At 45.5% G+C, this 22,678-nt stretch overlaps 1 protein-coding gene across 6 annotated transcripts in view; it reads right to left on the minus strand.

The window, feature by feature from the left end:
- Nucleotides 1-22,678, minus strand: part of LOC118388042 (ras-specific guanine nucleotide-releasing factor RalGPS1) — a 319,864-nt gene that overhangs the window by 88,544 nt on the left and 208,642 nt on the right. The window lies entirely within an intron of this gene.

Here is a 22,678-nt window from a genome sequence, read left to right on the forward strand (position 1 = left end):
GTGTGTGTGTGTGTGTGTGTGTGTGTGTGTGTGTGTGTGTGTGTGTGTGTGTGTGTGTGGCATCAATATGCATGTGTGTGTGTGTGTGTGTGTGTGTGTGTGTGTGTGTGTGTGTGTGTGTGTGTGTGTGTGTGTGTGTGGCATCAATATGCATGTGTGTGTGTGTGTGTGTGTGTGGCATCAATATGCATGTGTGTGTGTGTGTGGCATCAAAATGTGTGAGTGAGTATGTATGTACACTACCGTTCAAAAGTTTGGTGTCACTTAGAAATGTCCTTGTTTTTGAAAGAAAAGCAACTTTTTTTTGTCCATTAAAACATCAAATTGATCGGAAATACAGTGTAGACATTGTTAATGTTGTAAATTACTATTGTAGCTGGAAACGGCAGATTTTTAATAGAATAGGTGTACAGAGGCCCATTATCAGCAACCATCACTCCTGTGTTCCAATGGCACGTTGTGTTAGCTAATCAGAGTTTATAATATAATATAATAATAATAATAATAATAATATGAGTTTATCATTTTAAAAGCTAATTGATCAATAGAAAACCCTTTTGCAATGATGTTAGCACAGCTGAAAGCTATTGTCCTGATTAAAGAAGCAATACAACTGTCCTTCTTTAGACTAGTTGAGTATCTGGAGCATCAGCATTTGTGGGTTCGATTACAGGCTCAAAAACAAGAAACAAAGAACTTTCTTCTGAAACTCATCAGTCTATTGTTCTGAGAAATGAAGGCTATTCCATGCGAGAAATTGCCAAGAAACTGAAGATCTCGTACCACGCTGTGTACTACTCCCTTCACAGAACATCGCAAACTGGCTCTAACCAGAATAGAAAGACAAGTGGGAGGCCCCGGTGCACAACTGAGCAAGAGGTCAAGTACATTAGAGTGTCTAGTTTGAGAAACTCACAAATCCTCAACTGGCAGCTTCATTAAACAGTACCCGCAAAACATCAGTCTCAACGTCAATAGTGAAGAGGCGTCTCCGGGATGCTGGCCTTCTAGGCAGAGTTGCTCTGTCCAGTCTCAACGTCAACAGTGAAGAGGCGACCCCCGGGATGCTGGCCTTCTAGGCAGAGTTCATCTGTCCAGTCTCAACGTCAACAGTGAAGAGGCGACCCCCGAGATGCTGGCCTTCTAGGCAGAGTTGCTCTGTCCAGTCTCAACGTCAACAGTGAAGAGGCAACCCCCGGGATGCTGGCCTTCTAGGCAGAGTTGCTCTGTCCAGTCTCAACGTCAACAGTGAAGAGGCGACCCCCGGGATGCTGGTCTTCTAGGCAGAGTTGCTCTGAAAAAAGTCATCTCTCTTGTCCAGCGTCTGTGTTCTTTGGCCCATCTTAATCTTTTATTTTAATTTTTTTATTGGCCAGTCTGAGATATTACTTTTTCTTCAGCCTACCCCACAAACACTGCTGTGTTGTCTCATGGTCTCCGTATCGGATTGGCCACGGGCCCAGACAACGCTGTAGACAGCAGTAAAACTCTGGATCTGATGTTTATTGAGCATCTGGACGAGTTGGAACGTCATCATGGTGTCGTCTTTTTAAAATCGTTCTGCATTGCATTTGTATGACGGCAAACAAATAGAAGTCTCACAGATAACGCGCACTTTTCTAAATAGAAGTTTTAAAAAAAGGGGGCCCTGCGGATGTCGAGAGCCTGCTGCTCGCACCGTGTGATCTCATCATGCACCGTGTGATCTCATCATGCACCGTGTGATCTCATCATGCACCGTGTGATCTCATTACATTTACATTTACATTTACATTACATTTAAGTCATTTAGCAGACGCTCTTATCCAGAGCGACTTACAAATTGGTGCTTACACCTTATGACAACCAGTGGAACAGCCACTTGCATCTAAATCTTGTTGGGGGAGAAGGGGGGTGAGAAGGATTACTTACCCTTACTTACCCTATCCTAGGTATTCCTTGAAGAGGTGGGGTTTCAGGTGTCTCCGGAAGGTGGTGATTGACTCCGCTGTCCTGGCGTCGTGAGGGAGTTTGTTCCACCATTGGGGGCCAGAGCAGCGAACAGTTTTGACTGGGCTGAGCGGGAACTGTACTTCCTCAGTGGTAGGGAGGCGAGCAGGCCAGAGGTGGATGAACGCAGTGCCCTTGTTTGGGTGTAGGGCCTGATCAGAGCCTGGAGGTACTGAGGTGCCGTTCCCCTCACAGCTCCGTAGGCGAGCACCATGGTCTTGTAGCGGATGCGAGCTTCAACTGGAAGCCAGTGGAGAGAGCGGAGGAGCGGGGTGACGTGAGAGAACTTGGGAAGGTTGAACACCAGACGGGCTGCGGCGTTCTGGATGAGTTGTAGGGGTTTAATGGCACAGGCAGGGAGCCCAGCCAACAGCATTGCAGTAATCAAGACGGGAGATGACAAGTGCCTGGATTAGGACCTGCGCCGCTTCCTGTGTGAGGCAGGGTCGTACTCTGCGGATGTTGTAGAGCATGAACCTACAGGAACGGGACACCGCCTTGATGTTAGTTGAGAACGTCAGGGTGTTGTCCAGGATCACGCCAAGGTTCTTAGCGCTCTGGGAGGAGGACACAATGGAGTTGTCAACCGTGATGGCGAGATCATGGAACGGGCAGTCCTTCCCGGGAGGAAGAGGAGCTCCGTCTTGCTGAGGTTCAGCTTGAGGTGGTGATCCGTCATCCACACTGATATGTCTGCCAGACATGCAGAGATTCGCCACCTGGTCATCAGAAGGGGGAAAGGAGAAGATTAATTGTGTGTCGTCTGCATAGCAATGATAGGAGAGACCATGTGAGGTTATGACAGAGCCAAGTGACTTGGTGTATAGCGAGAATAAGAGAGGGCCTAGAACAGAGCCCTGGGGGACACCAGTGGTGAGAGCGCGTGGTGAGGAGACAGATTCTCGCCACGCCACCTGGTAGGAGCGACCTGTCAGGTAGGACGCAATCCAAGCGTGGGCCGTCATGCACCGTGTAATCTCATCATGCACCGTGTGATCTCATCATGCACCGTGTGATCTCATCATGCACCGTGTGATCTCATGAACCGTGTGATCTCATCATGAGCCGGTCCAATTTGAATGTTTTTATGAAGTTTGAGTGTACAAGAGACAGTCTCAAATTGTTCACACAGCTCTTTTGGAAAAGCAATAGCTTTTATCCACTGAGTGTACAAAACATTAGGAACCTCCATCTCTTAACAAGACAGACCGACCAGGTGAAAGCTATGATCGCTTACTGATGTCACTAGTTAAATCCACTTCAATCAGCATAGATGAGGGGGAGGAGACATGTTGAAGAAGGATTTTTAAGCCTTGAGATAATTGAGACATGGATTGTGTACGTGTGCCAGTCAGAGGGTGAATGGGCAAGACAAAATATTTAAATGCCTTTGAACGGGGTATGGTAGTAGGTGCCAGGCACACCTGTTTGAGTGTGTCAAGAACTGCAACGCTGCAGGGTTTTTCACACACAATAGTTTCCCTGTGTGTATTAAGAAATGTCCACCCCCCCCCCATAAGGACATCCAGCCAACTTGACACCACTGTGGGAAGCATTGTAGTCAACTGCCCAGCAGCTAGCCACATAGCTAACGTCCACCGTATAGCAGCACTGTAGAAACTATTACACTCAACTGAACGACTTGATTAGTGTAGTGTTAGCTAGCTACATAGTTGTCTTTGCTGTCTTCGTATCCAAGATAATTGTGTAGTTTAGAGTGTGTAGTCTTAGAGTGATTATCTTAATTTACCGAGGTTAGCTAGCCAGCTATTTGTCGTCCTTAACGTAGGAGACACTGCTAGCTAGCTAACAGCTAACAGCTAGCCAACGTCTACCGAATATAACTTCCCACTCAACAACCCGGTCGCATTCCGCTTCGCTCCACAGGTAGTATCACATTTTCATTTCATTTCATTACAGCACAACGCTTTGATTTGCTTGATCGTAGCTAGCTACATAGCTAGCTACATAGCCGTCTTTGTATCAAAGATAATTGTGTAGTCTAGAGCGATTTTCTAGGTTAGCTAGCCAGCTATTGTCGTTCTTTTAACGCAACGTAACGTAATCAACACTGCTAGCTAGCCAGCTAGCCTCCGAATAGCTGCACTGTAGAAACTATTACACTCAACGGAACGACTTGATTAGTGTAGTGTCAACAACGCAGCCACTGCCAGCTAGCCTACTTCAGCAGTACTGTATCATTTTAATCATTTTAGTCAATAAGATTCTTGCTACGTAAGCTTAACTTTCTGAACATTCGAAACGTGTAGTCCACTTGTCATTCCAATCTCCTTGCATTAGCGTAGCCTCTTCTGTAGCCTGTCAACTATGTGTCTGTCTATCCCTGTTCTCTCCTCTCTGCACAGACCATACAAACGCTCCACACCGCGTGGCCTGCCACCTAATCTGGTGGTCCCAGCGCGCAAGACCCACGTGGAGTTCCAGGTCTCCGGTAGCCTCTGGAACTGCCGATCTGCAGCCAACAAGGCAGAGTTCATCTCAGCCTATGCCTCCCTCCAGTCCCTCGACTTCTTGGCACTGACGGAAACATGGATCACCACAGACAACACTGCTACTCCTACTGCTCTCTCCTCGTCCGCCCACGTGTTCTCGCACACCCCGAGAGCTTCTGGTCAGCGGGGTGGTGGCACCGGGATCCTCATCTCTCCCAAGTGGTCATTCTCTCTTTCTCCCCTTACCCATCTGTCTATCGCCTCCTTTGAATTCCATGCTGTCACAGTTACCAGCCCTTTCAAGCTTAACATCCTTATCATTTATCGCCCTCCAGGTTCCCTCGGAGAGAGTTCATCAATGAGCTTGATGCCTTGATAAGCTCCTTTCCTGAGGACGGCTCACCTCTCACAGTTCTGGGCGACTTTAACCTCCCCACATCTACCTTTGACTCATTCCTCTCTGCCTCCTTCTTTCCACTCCTCTCCTCTTTTGACCTCACCCTCTCACCTTCCCCCCCTACTCACAAGGCAGGCAATACGCTCGACCTCATCTTTACTAGATGCTGTTCTTCCACTAACCTCATTGCAACTCCCCTCCAAGTCTCCGACCACTACCTTGTATCCTTTTCCCTCTCGCTCTCATCCAACACTTCCCACACTGCCCCTACTCGGATGGTATCGCGCCGTCCCAACCTTCGCTCTCTCCTCTTCCATCCTATCATCTCTTCCCTCTGCTCAAACCTTCTCCAACCTATCTCCTGATTCTGCATCCTCAACCCTCCTCTCCTCCCTTTCTGCATCCTTTGACTCTCTATGTCCCCTATCCTCCAGGCCGGCTCGGTCCTCCCCTCCCACTCCGTGGCTCGACGACTCATTGCGAGCTCACAGAACAGGGCTCCGGGCAGCCGAGCGGAAATGGAGGAAAACTCGCCTCCCTGCGGACCTGGCATCCTTTCACTCCCTCCTCTCTACATTTTCCTCCTCTGTCTCTGCTGCTAAAGCCACTTTCTACCACTCTAAATTCCAAGCATCTGCCCTAGGAAGCTCTTTGCCACCTTCTCCTCCCTCCTGAATCCCTCCCCCCCCCCCCCCTCCTCCCTCTCTGCAGATGACTTCGTCAACCATTTTGAAAAGAAGGTCGACGACATCCGATCCTCGTTTGCTAAGTCAAACGACACCGCTGGTTCTGCTCACACTGCCCTACCCTGTGCTCTGACCTCTTTCTCCCCTCTCTCTCCAGATGAAATCTCGCGTCTTGTGACGGCCGGCCGCCCAACAACCTACCCGCTTGACCCTATCCCCTCTCTTCTCCAGACCATTTCCGGAGACCTTCTCCCTTACCTCACCTCGCTCATCAACTCATCCCTGACCGCTGGCTACTTCCCTTCCGTCTTCAAGAGAGCGAGAGTTGCACCCCTTCTGAAAAAACCTACACTCGATCCCTCCGATGTCAACAACTACAGACCAGTATCCCTTCTTTCTTTTCTCTCCAAAACTCTTGAACGTGCCGTCCTTGGCCAGCTCTACCGCTATCTCTCTCAGAATGACCTTCTTGATCCAAATCAGTCAGGTTTCAAGACTAGTCATTCAACTGAGACTGCTCTTCTCTGCATCACGGAGGCGCTCCGCACTGCTAAAGCTAACTCTCTCTCCTCTGCTCTCATCCTTCTAGACCTATCGGCTGCCTTCGATACTGTGAACCATCAGATCCTCTCCACCCTCTCCGAGTTGGGCATCTCCGGCGCGGCCCACGCTTGGATTGCGTCCGACCTGACAGGTCGCTCCTACCAGGTGGCGTGGCGAGAAGCTGTCTCCTCACCACGCGCTCTCACCACTGGTGTCCCCCAGGGCTCTGTTCTAGGCCCTCTCCTATTCTCGCTATACACCAAGTCACTTGGCTCTGACATAACCTCACATGGTCTCTCTTATCATTGCTATGCAGACGACACACAATTAATCTTCTCCTTTCCCCCTTCTGATGACCAGGTGGCGAATCGCATCTCTGCATGTCTGGCAGACATATCAGTGTGGATGACGGATCACCACCTCAAGCTGAACCTCGGCAAGACGGAGCTGCTCTTCCTCCCGGGGAAGGACTGCCCGTTCCATGATCTCGCCATCACGGTTGACAACTCCATTGTGTCCTCCTCCCAGAGCGCTAAGAACCTTGGCGTGATCCTGGACAACACCCTGTCGTTCTCAACTAACATCAAGGCGGTGGCCCGTTCCTGTAGGTTCATGCTCTACAACATCCGCAGAGTACGACCCTGCCTCACACAGGAAGCGGCGCAGGTCCTAATCCAGGCACTTGTGATCTCCCGCCTGGATTACTGCAACTCGCTGTTGGCTGGGCCGCCGCCCGTCTGGTGTTCAACCTTCCCAAGTTCTCTCACGTCACCCCGCTCCTCCGCTCTCTCCACTGGCTTCCAGTTGAAGCTCGCATCCGCTACAAGACCATGGTGCTTGCCTACGGAGCTGTGAGGGGAACGGCACCTCAGTACCTCCAGGCTCTGATCAGGCCCTACACCCAAACAAGGGCACTGCGTTCATCCACCTCTGGCCTGCTCGCCTCCCTACCACTGAGGAAGTACAGTTCCCGCTCAGCCCAGTCAAAACTGTTCGCTGCTCTGGCCCCCAATGGTGGAACAAACTCCCTCACGACGCCAGGACAGCGGAGTCAATCACCACCTTCCGGAGACACCTGAAACCCCACCTCTTTAAGGAATACCTAGGATAGGATAAGTAATCCTTCTCACCCCCCCCCCCCTAAAAGATTTAGATGCACTATTGTAAAGTGGCTGTTCCACTGGATGTCATAAGGTGAATGCACCAATTTGTAAGTCGCTCTGGATAAGAGCGTCTGCTAAATGACTTAAATGTAATGTAAATGTAAACAATGGGCCAGCATCCCTGTGGAACGCATTGTAGTCAACATGGACCAGCATCCCTGTGGAACGCTTTGTAGTCAACATGGGCCAGCATCCCTGTGGAACGCATTGGAGTCAACATGGGCCAGCATCCCTGTGGAACGCATTGTAGTCAACATGGGCCAGCATCCCTGTGGAACGCTTTGTAGTCAACATGGACCAGCATCCCTGTGGAACGCATTGTAGTCAACATGGACCAGCATCCCTGTGGAACGCTTTGTAGTCAACATGGGCCAGCATCCCTGTGGAACGCATTGTAGTCAACATGGGCCAGCATCCCCGTGGAACGCATTGTAGTCAACATGGACCAGCATCCCTGTGGGACGCATTGGTCAACATGGGCCAGCATCCCTGTGGAACGTATTGTAGTCAACATGGGCCAGCATCCCTGTGGAACGCATTGTAGTCAACATGGGCCAGCATCCCCGTGGAACGCATTGTAGTCAACATGGGCCAGCATCCCTGTGGAACGTATTGTAGTCAACATGGGCCAGCATCCCCGTGGAACGCATTGTAGTCAACATGGGCCAGCATCCCTGTGGAACGTATTGTAGTCAACATGGGCCAGCATCCCTGTGGAACGCATTCAACACCTTTTAGAGTCCATGCGCCGGTAAATCGAAGCTGCTCTCAGGGCAAAGGGTGCAATGCAATATGAGGAAGGTGTTCCTAATGTTTTGTCCATTCAGCGTAAAATCTTGTCAGCTAGATGTTGAAATGTGGCCTGGTATCCAGATGTCACACCATAACTTGAGTGAATGTAATAACCCTCTGACGTCATGAATATCAACGGGAACGTGAGTTGATTAACATTTTACGTCACTTTAAGTTAAGAAAAAGCAACGTTTTTGTGTGGTATGTCTATTATTCGGCTTAGCTACTGCAGGCCTATGAAGGCAGTGCGCACCAACAGTTGAACTTGAGGTGAGGAAGAATGCTTTACAATCATTTAATATGGTTAGATTAAATGAGATATCTTTCTAACATTCTGATAGAAAATGTATTAACTCTTCCTAGACACCTATATCTGTATAGCAGTAGTAGCCAATCTGACAACTATTAAGAAATGCATTTAGGTGTCGGGGAACACAGAGATGTTAAGCAGATATTGAATATCCCTTTGAGCATGGTGAAATTATTAATTACACTTTGGATGGTGTATCAATACACCTAATCACTACAAAGATGCAGGCGTCCTTCCTAACTCAGAGGAAGGAAACCACTCAAGGATTTCACCATGAGACCAATGGTGATTTGAGAAAACTGAGGATGGCTCAACAACATTGTAGTTACTCCACAATAGTAACCTAATTGACAGAGTGAAAAGGAGGAAGCCTGTACAGAAATATTCCAAAACGTGTATCCTGTTTACAATGAGGCACTGAAGTAATACTGCAAAAAAATGTGGCAAAGCAATTCACTTTGTCTTGAATAGAAAGTGTTTGAGCCAAATCCAAAACAACACATTGCGGAGAACCAATCTCCATATTTTAAAGCATAGTGGTGTTATGGGTATGCTTGTAATCATTAAGGGCTGGTGAGTTTTTCAGGATAAAAAAAAACAAAAACTAATGGAACAAAGCACAGGCAACATCCTAGAGGAAAACCTGGTTGTCTGCTTTTCACCAGACACTGGGAGATGACTTCATCTTTCAGCAGGACAATAACCAAAAACACAAGGTCAAATCTACACTGGATTTGCTTACCAAGAAGACAGTGAATGTTCCTGAGTGGCCAAGTTACAGTTTTGACTTAAATCTGCTTGAACATCTATGGCAAGACATAGAAAATTATCAACAACCAATTTGACTGAGCTTGAAGAATTTTGAATAGGAATAAAAGGACAAATGTTGCTCAATCCAGGTGTGTAAAGCTCTTAGAGACTTACCCAGAAAGACTCACAGCTCTTAGAGACTTACCCAGAAAGGCTCTTAGAGACTTACCCAGAAAGACTCACAGCTCTTAGAGACTTACCCAGAAAGACTCACAGCTCTTAGAGACTTACCCAGAAAGACTCACAGCTCTTAGAGACTTACCCAGAAAGACTCACAGCTCTTAGAGACTTACCCAGAAAGACTCACAGCTCTTAGAGACTTACCCAGAAAGACTCACAGCTCTTAGAGACTTACCCAGAAAGACTCACAGCTCTTAGAGACTTACCCAGAAAGACTCACAGCTCTTAGAGACTTACCCAGAAAGACTCTCAGCTCTTAGAAACTTACCCAGAAAGACTCACAGCTGTAATCGCTGCCAAAAGGTAATTTAACAAAGTATTGATTCAGGGGTGTGAATAGTGAATAGTACAACATCCTGGTCCAACCACTGTACATTATAAATCAATATGCCCTGCTTTCACTTCAGGTGTGAGAGTGAGCGAGGATATGTTTATTATCCTAAATGTATACTGTATACACTAGCTGACTGTAAAATCTCTGTGATGCGCGTCCTCTTCTCTTTACCCCCCCCCCCCCCTCACCCCCCAATCACCCACAACATTGCACAAGGCGCTTGTTCATCATGTGAGAAACATGATATAAACAAGAGCCCATCTCATTGCACTTCATTGGAGGGTTTTTTCCGACCGTAAGCAGCTGTATGCCTCCAAACAAAATGTCATGTTTCTTCTGCTGGGGATCAGTGACACATCAGAGCAAACTTAAATCTTCCGATGAACTTACAGGCTCTCGTGCTGAAACCAGTGATGTACATATACACTAGATGACTGATAGGGGGCGCTGTATTGAAGCCGTCGCGCCTCCATTTTACTCCTCCAGCAAAGTAAAAAAAAAAACATTTTGCTATAGAAATGCATTTATGAATGTCTACATTAGTTTTTGCCACGTTTATTCTATTAGACACATTAATGCATACTTTAAATTATATTATGTAAGATAAATATAACGATACACACACACACACACACACACACACACACACACACACACACACACACAACACACACAGCAATGTGCAGAAATTGCTCCACCATTTCCTGGTTCGCATAATTTCAGATTATGTGACAAAACCACCAGTGAATCATTGAACCATCTAAACCTCTGTGAGAATCATCGAATCATCTAAAACCTCTGTGAGAATCATCGAATCATCTAAAACCTCTGTGAGAATCATCGAATCATCTAAACCTCTGTGAGAATCATTAAACCATCTAAAACCCCTGTGAGAATCATTGAACCATCTAAAACCCCTGTGAGAATCATCGAATCATCTAAACCTCTGTGAGAATCATTAAACCATCTAAAACCCCTGTGAGAATCATTGAACCATCTAAAACCCCTGTGAGAATCATTGAACCATCTAAACCCCTGTGAGAATCATTGAACCATCTAAACCCCTGTGAGAATCATTGAACCATCTAAAACCTCTGTGAGAATCATTGAACCATCTAAAACCTCTGTGAGAATCATTGAACCATCTAAAACCCCTGTGAGAATCATTAAACCATCTAAAACCGCTGTGAGAATCATCGAACCATCTAAAACCCCTGTGAGAATCATTGAACCATCTGTGAGAATCATCGAATCATCTAAAACCCCTGTGAGAATCATTGAACCATCTAAAACCCCTGTGAGAATCATTGAACCATCTAAAACCCCTGTGAGAATCATCGAACCATCTAAACCTCTGTGAGAATCATCGAACCATCTAAAACCCATGTGAGAATCATTGAACCATCTAAAACCCCTGTGAGAATCATTGAACCATCTGTGAGAATCATCGAATCATCTAAACCTCTGTGAGAATCATTGAACCATCTAAAACCCCTGTGAGAATCATCGAACCATCTAAAACCCCTGTGAGAATCATCGAACCATCTGTGAGAATCATTGAACCATCTAAAACCCCTGTGAGAATCATTGAACCATCTAAACCCCTGTGAGAATCATCGAACCATCTAAAACCCCTGTGAGAATCATTGAACCATCTAAAACCCCTGTGAGAATCATCGAACCATCTGTGAGAATCATCGAACCATCTAAAACCCCTGTGAGAATCATTGAACCATCTAAAACCCCTGTGAGAATCATCGAACCATCTAAAACCCCTGTGAGAATCATCGAACCATCTAAACCCCTGTGAGAATCATCGAACCATCTAAAGTTTAGATGGTTCGATGATTCCTCAAAGGATAGTGAATTCTCACAGAGGTTTAGATGATTCGAACCATCTAAAACCTCTGATTCGATGATTCTGAGAATCTAAATTGAGAAACGAATCATCTAAAACCCTGTGAGAATCATCGAACCATCTAAAACCTCTGTGAGAATCATCGAATCATCTAAACCTCTGTGAGAATCATTGAACCATCTAAAACCCCTGTGAGAATCATCGAACCATCTAAAACCCCTGTGAGAATCATCGAACCATCTGTGAGAATCATTGAACCATCTAAAACCCCTGTGAGAATCATTGAACCATCTAAACCCCTGTGAGAATCATCGAACCATCTAAAACCCCTGTGAGAATCATTGAACCATCTAAACCCCTGTGAGAATCATCGAACCATCTAAAACCCCTGTGAGAATCATTGAACCATCTAAAACCCCTGTGAGAATCATCGAACCATCTGTGAGAATCATCGAACCATCTAAAACCCCTGTGAGAATCATTGAACCATCTAAAACCCCTGTGAGAATCATCGAACCATCTAAAACCCCTGTGAGAATCATCGAACCATCTAAACCCCTGTGAGAATCATCGAACCATCTAAACCGTTGTGAGAATCATCGAATCATCTAAAACCCTGTGAGAATCATCGAACCATCTAAAACCTCTGTGAGAATCATCGAACCATCTAAACCCCTGTGAGAATCATCGAACCATCTAAAACCCCTGTGAGAATCATTGAACCATCTAAAACCTCTGTGAGAATCATTGAACCATCTAAAACCTCTGTGAGAATCATCGAACCATCTAAAACCCCTGTGAGAATCATTGAACCATCTAAAACCTCTGTGAGAATCATTGAACCATCTAAAACCCCTGTGAGAATCATTGAACCATCTAAAACCTCTGTGAGAATCATTGAACCATCTAAAACCCCTGTGAGAATCATCGAACCATCTAAAACCCCTGTGAGAATCATTGAACCATATAAAACCTCTGTGAGAATCATTGAACCATCTAAACCCCTGTGAGAATCATTGAACCATCTAAAACCCCTGTGAGAATCATTGAACCATCTAAACCCCTGTGAGAATCATTGAACCATCTAAAACCCCTGTGAGAATCATCGAACCATCTAAAACCCCTGTGAGAATCATTGAACCATCTAAAACCCCTGTGAGAATCATTGAACCATCTAAAACCCCTGTGAGAATCATTGAACCATCTAAAACCTCTGTGAGAATCATTGAACCATCTAATACCTCTGTGAGAATCATCGAACCATATAAAACCTCTGTGAGAATCATTGAACCATCTAAAACCTCTGTGAGAATCATCGAACCATATAAAACCGCTGTGAGAATCATTGAACCATCTAAAACCCCTGTGAGAATCATTGAACCATCTAAAACCTCTGAGAATCATCGAACCATATAAAACCTCTGTGAGAATCATCGAACCATCTGTGAGAATCATTGAACCATCTAAAACCCCTGTGAGAATCATTGAACCATCTAAAACCTCTGTGAGAATCATCGAACCATCTAAAACCTCTGTCAGAATCATTGAACCATCTAAAACCCCTGTGAGAATCATCGAACCATCTAAAACCTCTGTGAGAATCATTGAACCATCTAAAACCTCTGTGAGAATCATCGAACCATCTAAACCCCTGTGAGAATCATTGAACCATCTAAAACCCCTGTGAGAATCATCGAACCATCTAAACCCCGCTGTGAGAATCATTGAACCATCTAAACCCCGCTGTGAGAATCATTGAACCATCTAAAACCGCTGTGAGAATCATCGAACCATGTGTGAGAATCATCGAACCATCTAAAACCCCTGTGAGAATCATTGAACCATCTAAAACCCCTGTGAGAATCATTAAACCATCTAAAACCCCTGTGAGAATCATTGAACCATCTAAAACCCCTGTGAGAATCATCAAACCATCTAAAACCCCTGTGAGAATCATCGAACCATCTAAAACCCCTGTGAGAATCATTGAACCATCTAAAACCCCTGTGAGAATCATTGAACCATCTAAAACCCCTGTGAGAATCATTGAACCATCTAAACCCCCTGTGAGAATCATTGAACCATCTAAAACCGCTGTGAGAATCATTGAACCATCTAAAACCTCTGTGAGAATCATCGAACCATCTAAAACCCCTGTGAGAATCATTGAACCATCTAAACCTCTGTGAGAATCATTGAACCATCTAAAACCCCTGTGAGAATCATTGAACCATCTAAACCCCGCTGTGAGAATCATTGAACCATCTAAACCTCTGTGAGAATCATCGAACCATCTAAACCCCCTGTGAGAATCATCGAACCATCTAAACCTCTGTGAGAATCATTGAACCATCTAAAACCCCTGTGAGAATCATCGAACCATCTAAAACCGCTGAGAATCATTGAACCATATAAAACCCCTGTGAGAATCATTGAACCATCTAAAACCCCTGTGAGAATCATTGAACCATCTAAAACCTCTGTGAGAATCATTGAACCATCTAAAACCGCTGTGAGAATCATTGAACCATCTAAAACCCCTGTGAGAATCATTGAACCATCTAAAACCTCTGTGAGAATCATTGAACCATCTAAAACCTCTGTGAGAATCATTGAACCATCTAAAACCTCTGTGAGAATCATTGAACCATCTAAAACCTCTGTGAGAATCATTGAACCATCTAAAACCGCTGTGAGAATCATTGAACCATCTAAAACCGCTGTGAGAATCATTGAACCATCTAAAACCTCTGTGAGAATCATTGAACAATCTAAAACCTCTGTGAGAATCATTGAACCATCTAAAACCTCTGTGAGAATCATTGAACCATCTAAAACCTCTGTGAGAATCATTGAACCATCTAAAACCGCTGTGAGAATCATTGAACCATCTAAAACCGCTGTGAGAATCATTGAACCATCTAAAACCTCTGTGAGAATCATTGAACCATCTGTGAGAATCATTGAACCATCTAAACCTCTGTGAGAATCATTGAACCATCTAAAACCTCTGTGAGAATCATTGAACCATCTAAAACCTCTGTGAGAATCATTGAACCATCTAAAACCTCTGTGAGAATCATTGAACCATCTAAAACCTCTGTGAGAATCATTGAACCATCTAAAACCCCTGTGAGAATCATTGAACCATCTAAAACCCCTGTGAGAATCATTGAACCATCTAAAACCTCTGTGAGAATCATTGAACCATCTAAAACCTCTGTGAGAATCATCGAACCATCTAAAACCCCTGTGAGAATCATCGAACCATCTAAAACCTCTGTGAGAATCATCGAACCATCTAAAACCCCTGTGAAATATCTTAATTAAACCCCCCAAAATATTGAATTTTCAGCTGTGTGAAGCTGGTGTACAAAACCGAAAAGTAAAAAGCAAAAAAAACTTAATGTAAGTGTAGAAATAAAGCACAGAGAACTGATCTACTTCTTAGACTAGCTTTCAATTAGATTAACAGATCTATAACTCACATTTCTATGTGAATTTGGTCAGATCGCCCCCCCACACAAAAAAAAACTACATATTGCAGCTTTAAAGTGGCATTTTTTGAGAGTACTAAATGTTACCATCCGCCCACTATAACAAATACATGTCATTTTGACATTTTATTGAAATACTTCAGAATCCCATTCATTCCTATTGAGGATTGCTCCTTCTGATGGGTCAATATGGCCGACCGGTGTCTTCAAAACCTTTCACTGGCCAATACATAGCATCAGCAATCTCAGGTTTATACACATCGGTAGACGGGTGTCCTGGTCGGCAGACAGAGATTATAAACTATTCCCTGCTTCTATTGGATGGTGTTCAACCATAACATTACATCGTTGTTGTTAGCATGAGTCTGTTGCAACAACAACTGACCGATAAACAACCCAAAAGAGACGTTGAAGAGAATGACCGATTACTCCTCCTCCATTCCAAAAGAAGCTCCCCAGAAGGACAACAGAACAGGGTCCTACACCATTTCCTGTACAGATGATGTCATGTCTCTGCTTTCCTCATTGAGTGTGTCCAGACACTGAACTGCTGCTCTCTAAGAGGAAGTACTGTCCTATCAGAGGAATGACTATTAAGGTCTCACAACGCCACCACTTCATAACTTACACTCATAAATGTGGCTCCCCAATGGTCAAACTCCACTCCCTTGTCGTTGATGACACTGTTATCCAGGCCTCGACATGAGCCAGATGGACGTTCACTGGACTCCAGGTGAGTTGCCAAGAGGTGTGGTGGCCAACAGGAAGTACCTTTCCAAAGTGCTCTTTTAGTGTCCGTTTTGAAGGTGAAGCGTCCCAAAGACAACACGATTTGTGACCGTTTTCTGAGGCTGGATGGCTCGTCGTGTCACTGACCCTGAGGAAGGTAGAACATCTGACGGTGGGGAAAGAAGGGGTGAGTAGAGGCTGAACTATGAACCTCTCCGACTGCATGAGGAAACAAACACAGAATTACTTTCCTTAGTGTGTAGACTGAGCCATCGTCAACACAAATCTGTTATTCCAAGCACCCGGATCGACAATAATTTTTTTAATGGAAGATACAGTATAAAATCTCAAGGTGGGTTACGTTTGCTGGCACCAGGGTAAAAACCAGCTCACCTAAATAGACTTGCAGGCAGGTTTCTACTTGCCAAACCAACTTTTTAACAATGCCACTTAGTGGTTGGGAAGAAATGCTAATTAAAGCGAGACCGTCCGAAAGCCTGCTGACTAATACCAAACGGAGGGAAACTTACTGCAGACACGCATGCGTTAACAGCTCATTGGTGGAAATTGTTGTCAGCCATTTGGCACACGCTTGTAATTGCCGCAGTTCTCTCGTTCACCCCCCTGCTTTCGTCTTCCAGGATAAAACAGACGTGAAGAAGACAGTGACATTTGTATTGTTACAAAACGAACTGGAGGAGGAGGAGATGTGTAACTAATTGGGTCTCCTGACAATTTCAATACTTAGGAACAAAGTGGTTAGCAACGACTGGAGATGGGAGGGGGGGTGACTCCTTCGAGTGTTTTGGGACTTCCTGTCACATGTTGTTGTGACATGGCCTTCTGACAGATCAGAGCTAACAACTTGTCCAGAATATACTCAAAAAGGCTTTAAAATGCTGTTTAACATGGATTAAATGGAAACCTGCATGATACAATGACATATTATATATATATATATAATATACAAAGTACTGATGAGAAACCGTGATGCCTGACAAGATTGATGGAAGGTGGATGGAAACAGCGATAACAGACCTGCCCGAGTTGAAAGGGTGAGATCACTCTTAGTGATGTGTTATCATCAGGCTGAAGGCTATGCCTCATTAAGTGCCTATTTTATGGAGCTGGCTTCTACATGAACGGAAAAAGTTCTCTCATGCATCTCCTTCGCCCATCACTCGCTGTATCTCAATTCTGGTTACACAGCCCACCAGGGCACCTCGAACGTAAAACGAATAGTTCAGAAAATAGACCTGGCTACAGTAGGTAGAAACCTGCTCCATGTTTGCTACATACTTGTTGTTCTAGAGACACTGAACATGACATCATCATATTTTGAGCCATCTGAAAATGGGGGGGGGAGAAAAAAAACACTTCCTGGTTGTAAAATAGTTCCAAAAGAACAAAAGAAGTCCAAGTCATGAGCACATTTGAATGGTGCATTACTCTGACTGCTCAACCCCAGAGACCCTGAACCACAGACATGAAGAGGCTTCATGTGTCCACCAGGTTTGGGATCAATTCAAATTGAAGGAAAGTTATTTGAACTTTTACTTTTCGGTTTATTGAAAATAAATGCCCTTTTTTTTCTCTTCCAATTATTGAACTATAATGTCAGTTTACTTCCTGAATTGACTGTCTTCAATTCAAATTGACCCCCCAACCCTGGAGTCCACTTCACTCTCGAGCTGTCAACATGTTGTCTTCTCTGACCACATGGACTGTCCCACCAGTCCTGTCCTCTCTGTCCCCACGGCGTGCATTTCAGAGACAAGGGCAATGACATCACCCGACTGACGCATTTCTTTTAACCTTGTTTTTTTTTTTTTTTAATTTTGAAAAGGAACTAGCATTTAAAAAAATGTCTTTAAGTGGGGGACTGTCAGGGACTAAATGAGTAAGAATATACAAAATGGCTGAACAACAGGACAAATCCCTCCTATCACAACAACGCATCAGTTTCGGCTAGCCGCTTGTATTTTTACACATTACTGAAACTTACACCGGTTATTTTGCAAACACATGTACAGATGGACATGTAAGAAGCAAAATAAATTATATTTCATGAAGCCAAGGCTTACAGTCACATGAGTATGTGGAGAACTGCCACGGGGTGGGAGTCAGAATTCCAGTACAGACAATAGGACTCCGGGGTTTTCTCCTGCAGTGGAACATTGAATCATTCCATCCTATTGTAGTCTTCATCTTGCCATTGAACAAACAGGTTTCAAGACTGAGTCAAGTCCACACTGTTTCAATTGTAACAGTGAGTAGAATCAGTGGCAGCAGGTGTGGTTATGGAGCTCTAATTTACACAGACAGAAACAAACAAGAGGAAAATGGATTTAATTCACTCATCCTCAGACTCTTCTGTGAAGCCATCCTCAGACTCTTCTGTGAAGCCATCCTCAGACTCTTCTGTGAAGCCATCCTCAGACTCTTCTGTGAAGCCATCCTCAGACTCTTCTGTGAAGCCATCCTCAGACTCTTCTGTGAAGCCATCCTCAGACTCTTCTGTGAAGCCATCCTCAGACTCTTCTGTGAAGCCATCCTCAGACTCTTCTGTGAAGCCATCCTCAGACTCTTCTGTGAAGCCATCCTCAGACTCTTCTGTGAAGCCATCCTCAGACTCTTCTGTGAAGCCATCCTCAGACTCTTCTGTGAAGCCAATTGAAGACTCATATACTGCAGCTCATCCAAGTTGCCCTCCTCTGTCAAAGCTGAGATGCTGTAAACCATTAGACCTCCACCTGTGTTAGCCAATAGCCAACAGCGACCTCGACAGCTCCGTTGTGGGCCTGTCCGTCCAGGGATAAACAGCGACCTCCACGGCTCCGTCGTGGGCCTGTCCGTCCAGGGATAAACAGCGACCTCGACGGCTCCGTCGTGGGCCTGTCCGTCCAGGGATAAACAGCGACCTCGACGGCTCCGTCGTGGGCCTGTCCGTCCAGGGATAAACAGCGACCTCGACGGCTCCGTCGTGGGCCTGTCCGTCCAGGGATAAACAGCGACCTCGACGGCTCCGTCGTGGGCCTGTCCGTCCAGGGATAAACAGCGACCTCCACGGCTCCGTCGTGGGCCTGTCCATCCAGGGATAAACAGCGACCTCCACGGCTCCGTCGTAGGCCTGTCCGTCCAGGGATAAACAGCGACCTCCACGGCTCCGTCGTAGGCCTGTCTGTCCAGGGTTAAGTAGCGAGCTGCCACTGAGCTCTTGAAGGGTACAAATGTAGAAGCAGATACCTGCGGCTGAACTACAACCTTTACCACGTTCAAATGTCAAGCAGCATCTCATAAAACAATATGACCGATAGAGCAGATCCTCAACGTGTGAGGAGAACGTAAGTAACTATACGAAACCAACATGTTCTGCATGTATTCGTCATCCATTTGGGACTGCAAAATGGGCATGTATATAAAGTAGGCCTCATTTTCACCAGTTTGATCTCTGAGGCGCTTTTGCTTGATGAGCTTAAGGCACCTTGGAGCCGGGCCAGCCCTGTGAAGCATAAAGGCATTGGTTGTTTGTACTCAGACCCACCTGACATCATGCTTGGATTGTTTTCTCACCCTTAAAGCAGCATCAGGAGGAACAAGGGATACCAGGCATTGCTGTGATCACAGTAGTGTCTGGAAGAAAACCACCAAGCAATTTGAAGCTTTTTATATTTACTCTGTGATTACGTGCTGGATAAAATAAAAACCAAAGCTCCATCCCTGAGTGGTTAATAAGCTCTGTTCTTTGTGTGAAATTCATGGTTTTCCCCCATCTTCTCATGATGGCTTTATTCTTGTTTTGTGACTGTTACTTTACCCAGAATGCTAGGCCCTCCTGGTTGGATATCCGGGGGGGGGGGGGGACCCTTGCAGAGGGCAATAAAAATTAAACCACAACCATTCCCTCACAAACCCGGGGGTGGGGGGGGGGGGTGAGATGTGTGGCACTTGGGGCCAGAAAGATCCCACAGTAAAGTACTCCTTAACATCATGAGGGTCGGCCATTTAAAAAAAAAGAGCTGTAAAACTGGGTGAAATGGTAGCCCTGCTCACAGTCAAATCACAAACAGAACATGGTATAAAAAGGTGTAGAGAGAGAAAAAAGAAAATGGCGGAGGAGGGGTGGGGGGGGCATGGAACGTACTGAAACCTTCACTAGATTTCTATATGTTTCTAACATGTGTGCTTGGACCACTAAACGAGTTCATCAGTTCCATTTTGTTTCCATACCCACGCAATAGCTGTGAAGGTTGTCTGTGGGCTTACGAGGCCTTGGGACATAACAGGAACCTGCTCAGCAGATATTCAACAGACCACAGCACGAGCGTTGAAAGATGGGTGAAATGAATATGGCAATCAGGCAAATGATGCTTTGAAAATATAACTGTACTCCGTCTTAATCAGAACTGAATTAATAAGGCTCACAGGAAAGACCTGATGTTAGTTTACTTATTCACACTGCACATTGAGGAACTGATGGAACTGATGGGAAAGAAGAAAGTAATTTCTTTGCACATCAGAAATGCATTTCTGGGAACCTCCATCAAATCAGACTCACCCAGAACCAGTAACACTACTGGTCAGACCAGAACAGAAGACAAGGATGCCTGTAAAATACAGTCTTCCAAGGCCCTGATGGGTTGCTAGGCCCTGATGGGTTGCTAGACCCTGATGGGTTGCTAGGCCCTGATGGGTTGCTAGGCCCTGATGGGCTGCTAGACCCTGATGGGCTGCTAGACCCTGATGGGCTGCTAGGCCCTGATGGGTTGCTAGGCCCTGATGGGTTGCTAGGCCCTGATGGGTTGCTAGGCCCTGATGGGTTGCTAGGCCCTGATGGGCTGCTAGAAGGCCCTGATGGGCTGCTAGACCCTGATGGGCTGCTAGACCCTGATGGGTTGCTAGGCCCTGATGGGTTGCTAGGCCCTGATGGGTTGCTAGGCCCTGATGGGTTGCTGGTATCACATTGTCTATAAAAGTAACTGGCTGTGGAGGGAAAAACACACCATGAGAACTTGGAACATCTCCATGGCAACAGTCACCTGTTAAAGCACAGGACATCATATGGGAAAAGGGGGGGTGTTTGAAGGGAAGGGAGACCATGGCAACAGTTTTCACTGACAAATACCGGATAAGGGAAATCTAAGAGCCACTCTTTCCTGTGCATCTTCCATCTTTTTTTGTAATACCAACATGTTTCAAGCAGACCACCACAGTCCCTGTGCCCGAGAACACTAAGGTAACCTGCATAAATGACTACTGATCCGTAGCACACAGGTCCGTAGCCATGAAGTGCTTTGAAAGGCTGGTCATGGCTCACATCAACACCATTATCCCAGAAACCCGAGACCCCACTCCAATTTGCATACCGCTCCAATAGATCCACAGATGATGCAATCTCTAAAAGTTCTACAGCTGCACCATCGAGAACTGGTTGCATCACTGCCTGGTATGGCAACTGCTCGGCCTGCGACCGCAAGGCATACGAGTGCGTACGGCCCAGTACATTACTGGGGCCAAGCTTCCGACCATCCAGGACTATACCTGGCGGTGCCAGAAGACGGCCATAAAAATTGTAAAAGACTCCAGCCACCTGGCGTCATAGACTGTTCTCTCCGCTATCGCACAGCAAGCGGTACCGGAGTGCCAAGTCTAGGTCCAAAAGGCTTCTTAACAGCTTCTACACCAAGGCCAAAAGACTCCTGAACAGCTAATTAAATGGAAACTCATTTGAATTGTCCCCCCCCCCCCTTTACACTGCTGCTACTCTGTTATTATCTATGCATAGTCACTTTAATAACTCTACCTATATGTACATATTACCTCCATTACCTCGACTAACCGGTGGCCCCAGACATCGACTCTATACTGGTACCCCCTGTATATAGTTTCCACATTGACTCTGTACAGTAACACCCTGTATATAACCTCCACATTGATTCTGTACCGGTATCCCCTGTATATAGCCTCCATATTGACTCTGTACCAGTACCATCTGTATATAGCCTCCACATTGACTCTGTACCAGTACCATCTGTATATAGCCTCCACATTGACTCTGTACCGGTACCCCCTGTATATAGCCTCCACATTGACTCTGTGTACCCGCCTCCACATTGACTCTGTACCAGTACCCTGTATATAGCCTCCACATTGACTCTGTACCAGTACCATCTGTATATAGCCTCCACATTGACTCTGTACCAGTACCATCTGTATATAGCCTCCATATTGACTCTGTACCAGTACCATCTGTATATATCCTCCACATTGACTCTGTACCAGTACCATCTGTATATAGCCTTCACATTGACTCTGTACCAGTACCATCTGTATATAGCCTCCACATTGACTCTGTACCAGTACCATCTGTATATAGCCTCCACATTGACTCTGTACCAGTACCATCTGTATATAGCCTCCACATTGACTCTGTACCGGTACCATCTGTATATAGCCTCCATATTGACTCTGTACCAGTACCATCTGTATATAGCCTCCACATTGACTCTGACTCTGTACCATTGATTCACCATCTGTATATAGCCTCCACATTGACTCTGTACCAGTACCATCTGTATATAGCCTCCACATTGACTCTGTACCAGTACCATCTGTATATAGCCTCCACATTGACTCTGTACCAGTACCATCTGTATATAGCCTCCACATTGACTCTGTACCCCTGTATATAGCCTCCATCATTGACTCTGTGTAACACCCTGTATATAGCCTCCACATTGACTCTGTACCAGTACCATCTGTATATAGCCTCCATATTGACTCTGTACCAGTACCATCTGTATATAGCCTCCACATTGACTCTGTACCTCTGTATATAGCCTCCCATTGACTCTGTACCAGTACCATCTGTATATAGCCTCCACATTGACTCTGTACCAGTACCATCTGTATATAGCCTCCACATTGACTCTGTACC

Source organism: Oncorhynchus keta, chromosome 9 (genome assembly GCF_023373465.1).
Source record: "Oncorhynchus keta strain PuntledgeMale-10-30-2019 chromosome 9, Oket_V2, whole genome shotgun sequence".
Taxonomy (NCBI): Eukaryota; Metazoa; Chordata; class Actinopteri; order Salmoniformes; family Salmonidae; genus Oncorhynchus; species Oncorhynchus keta.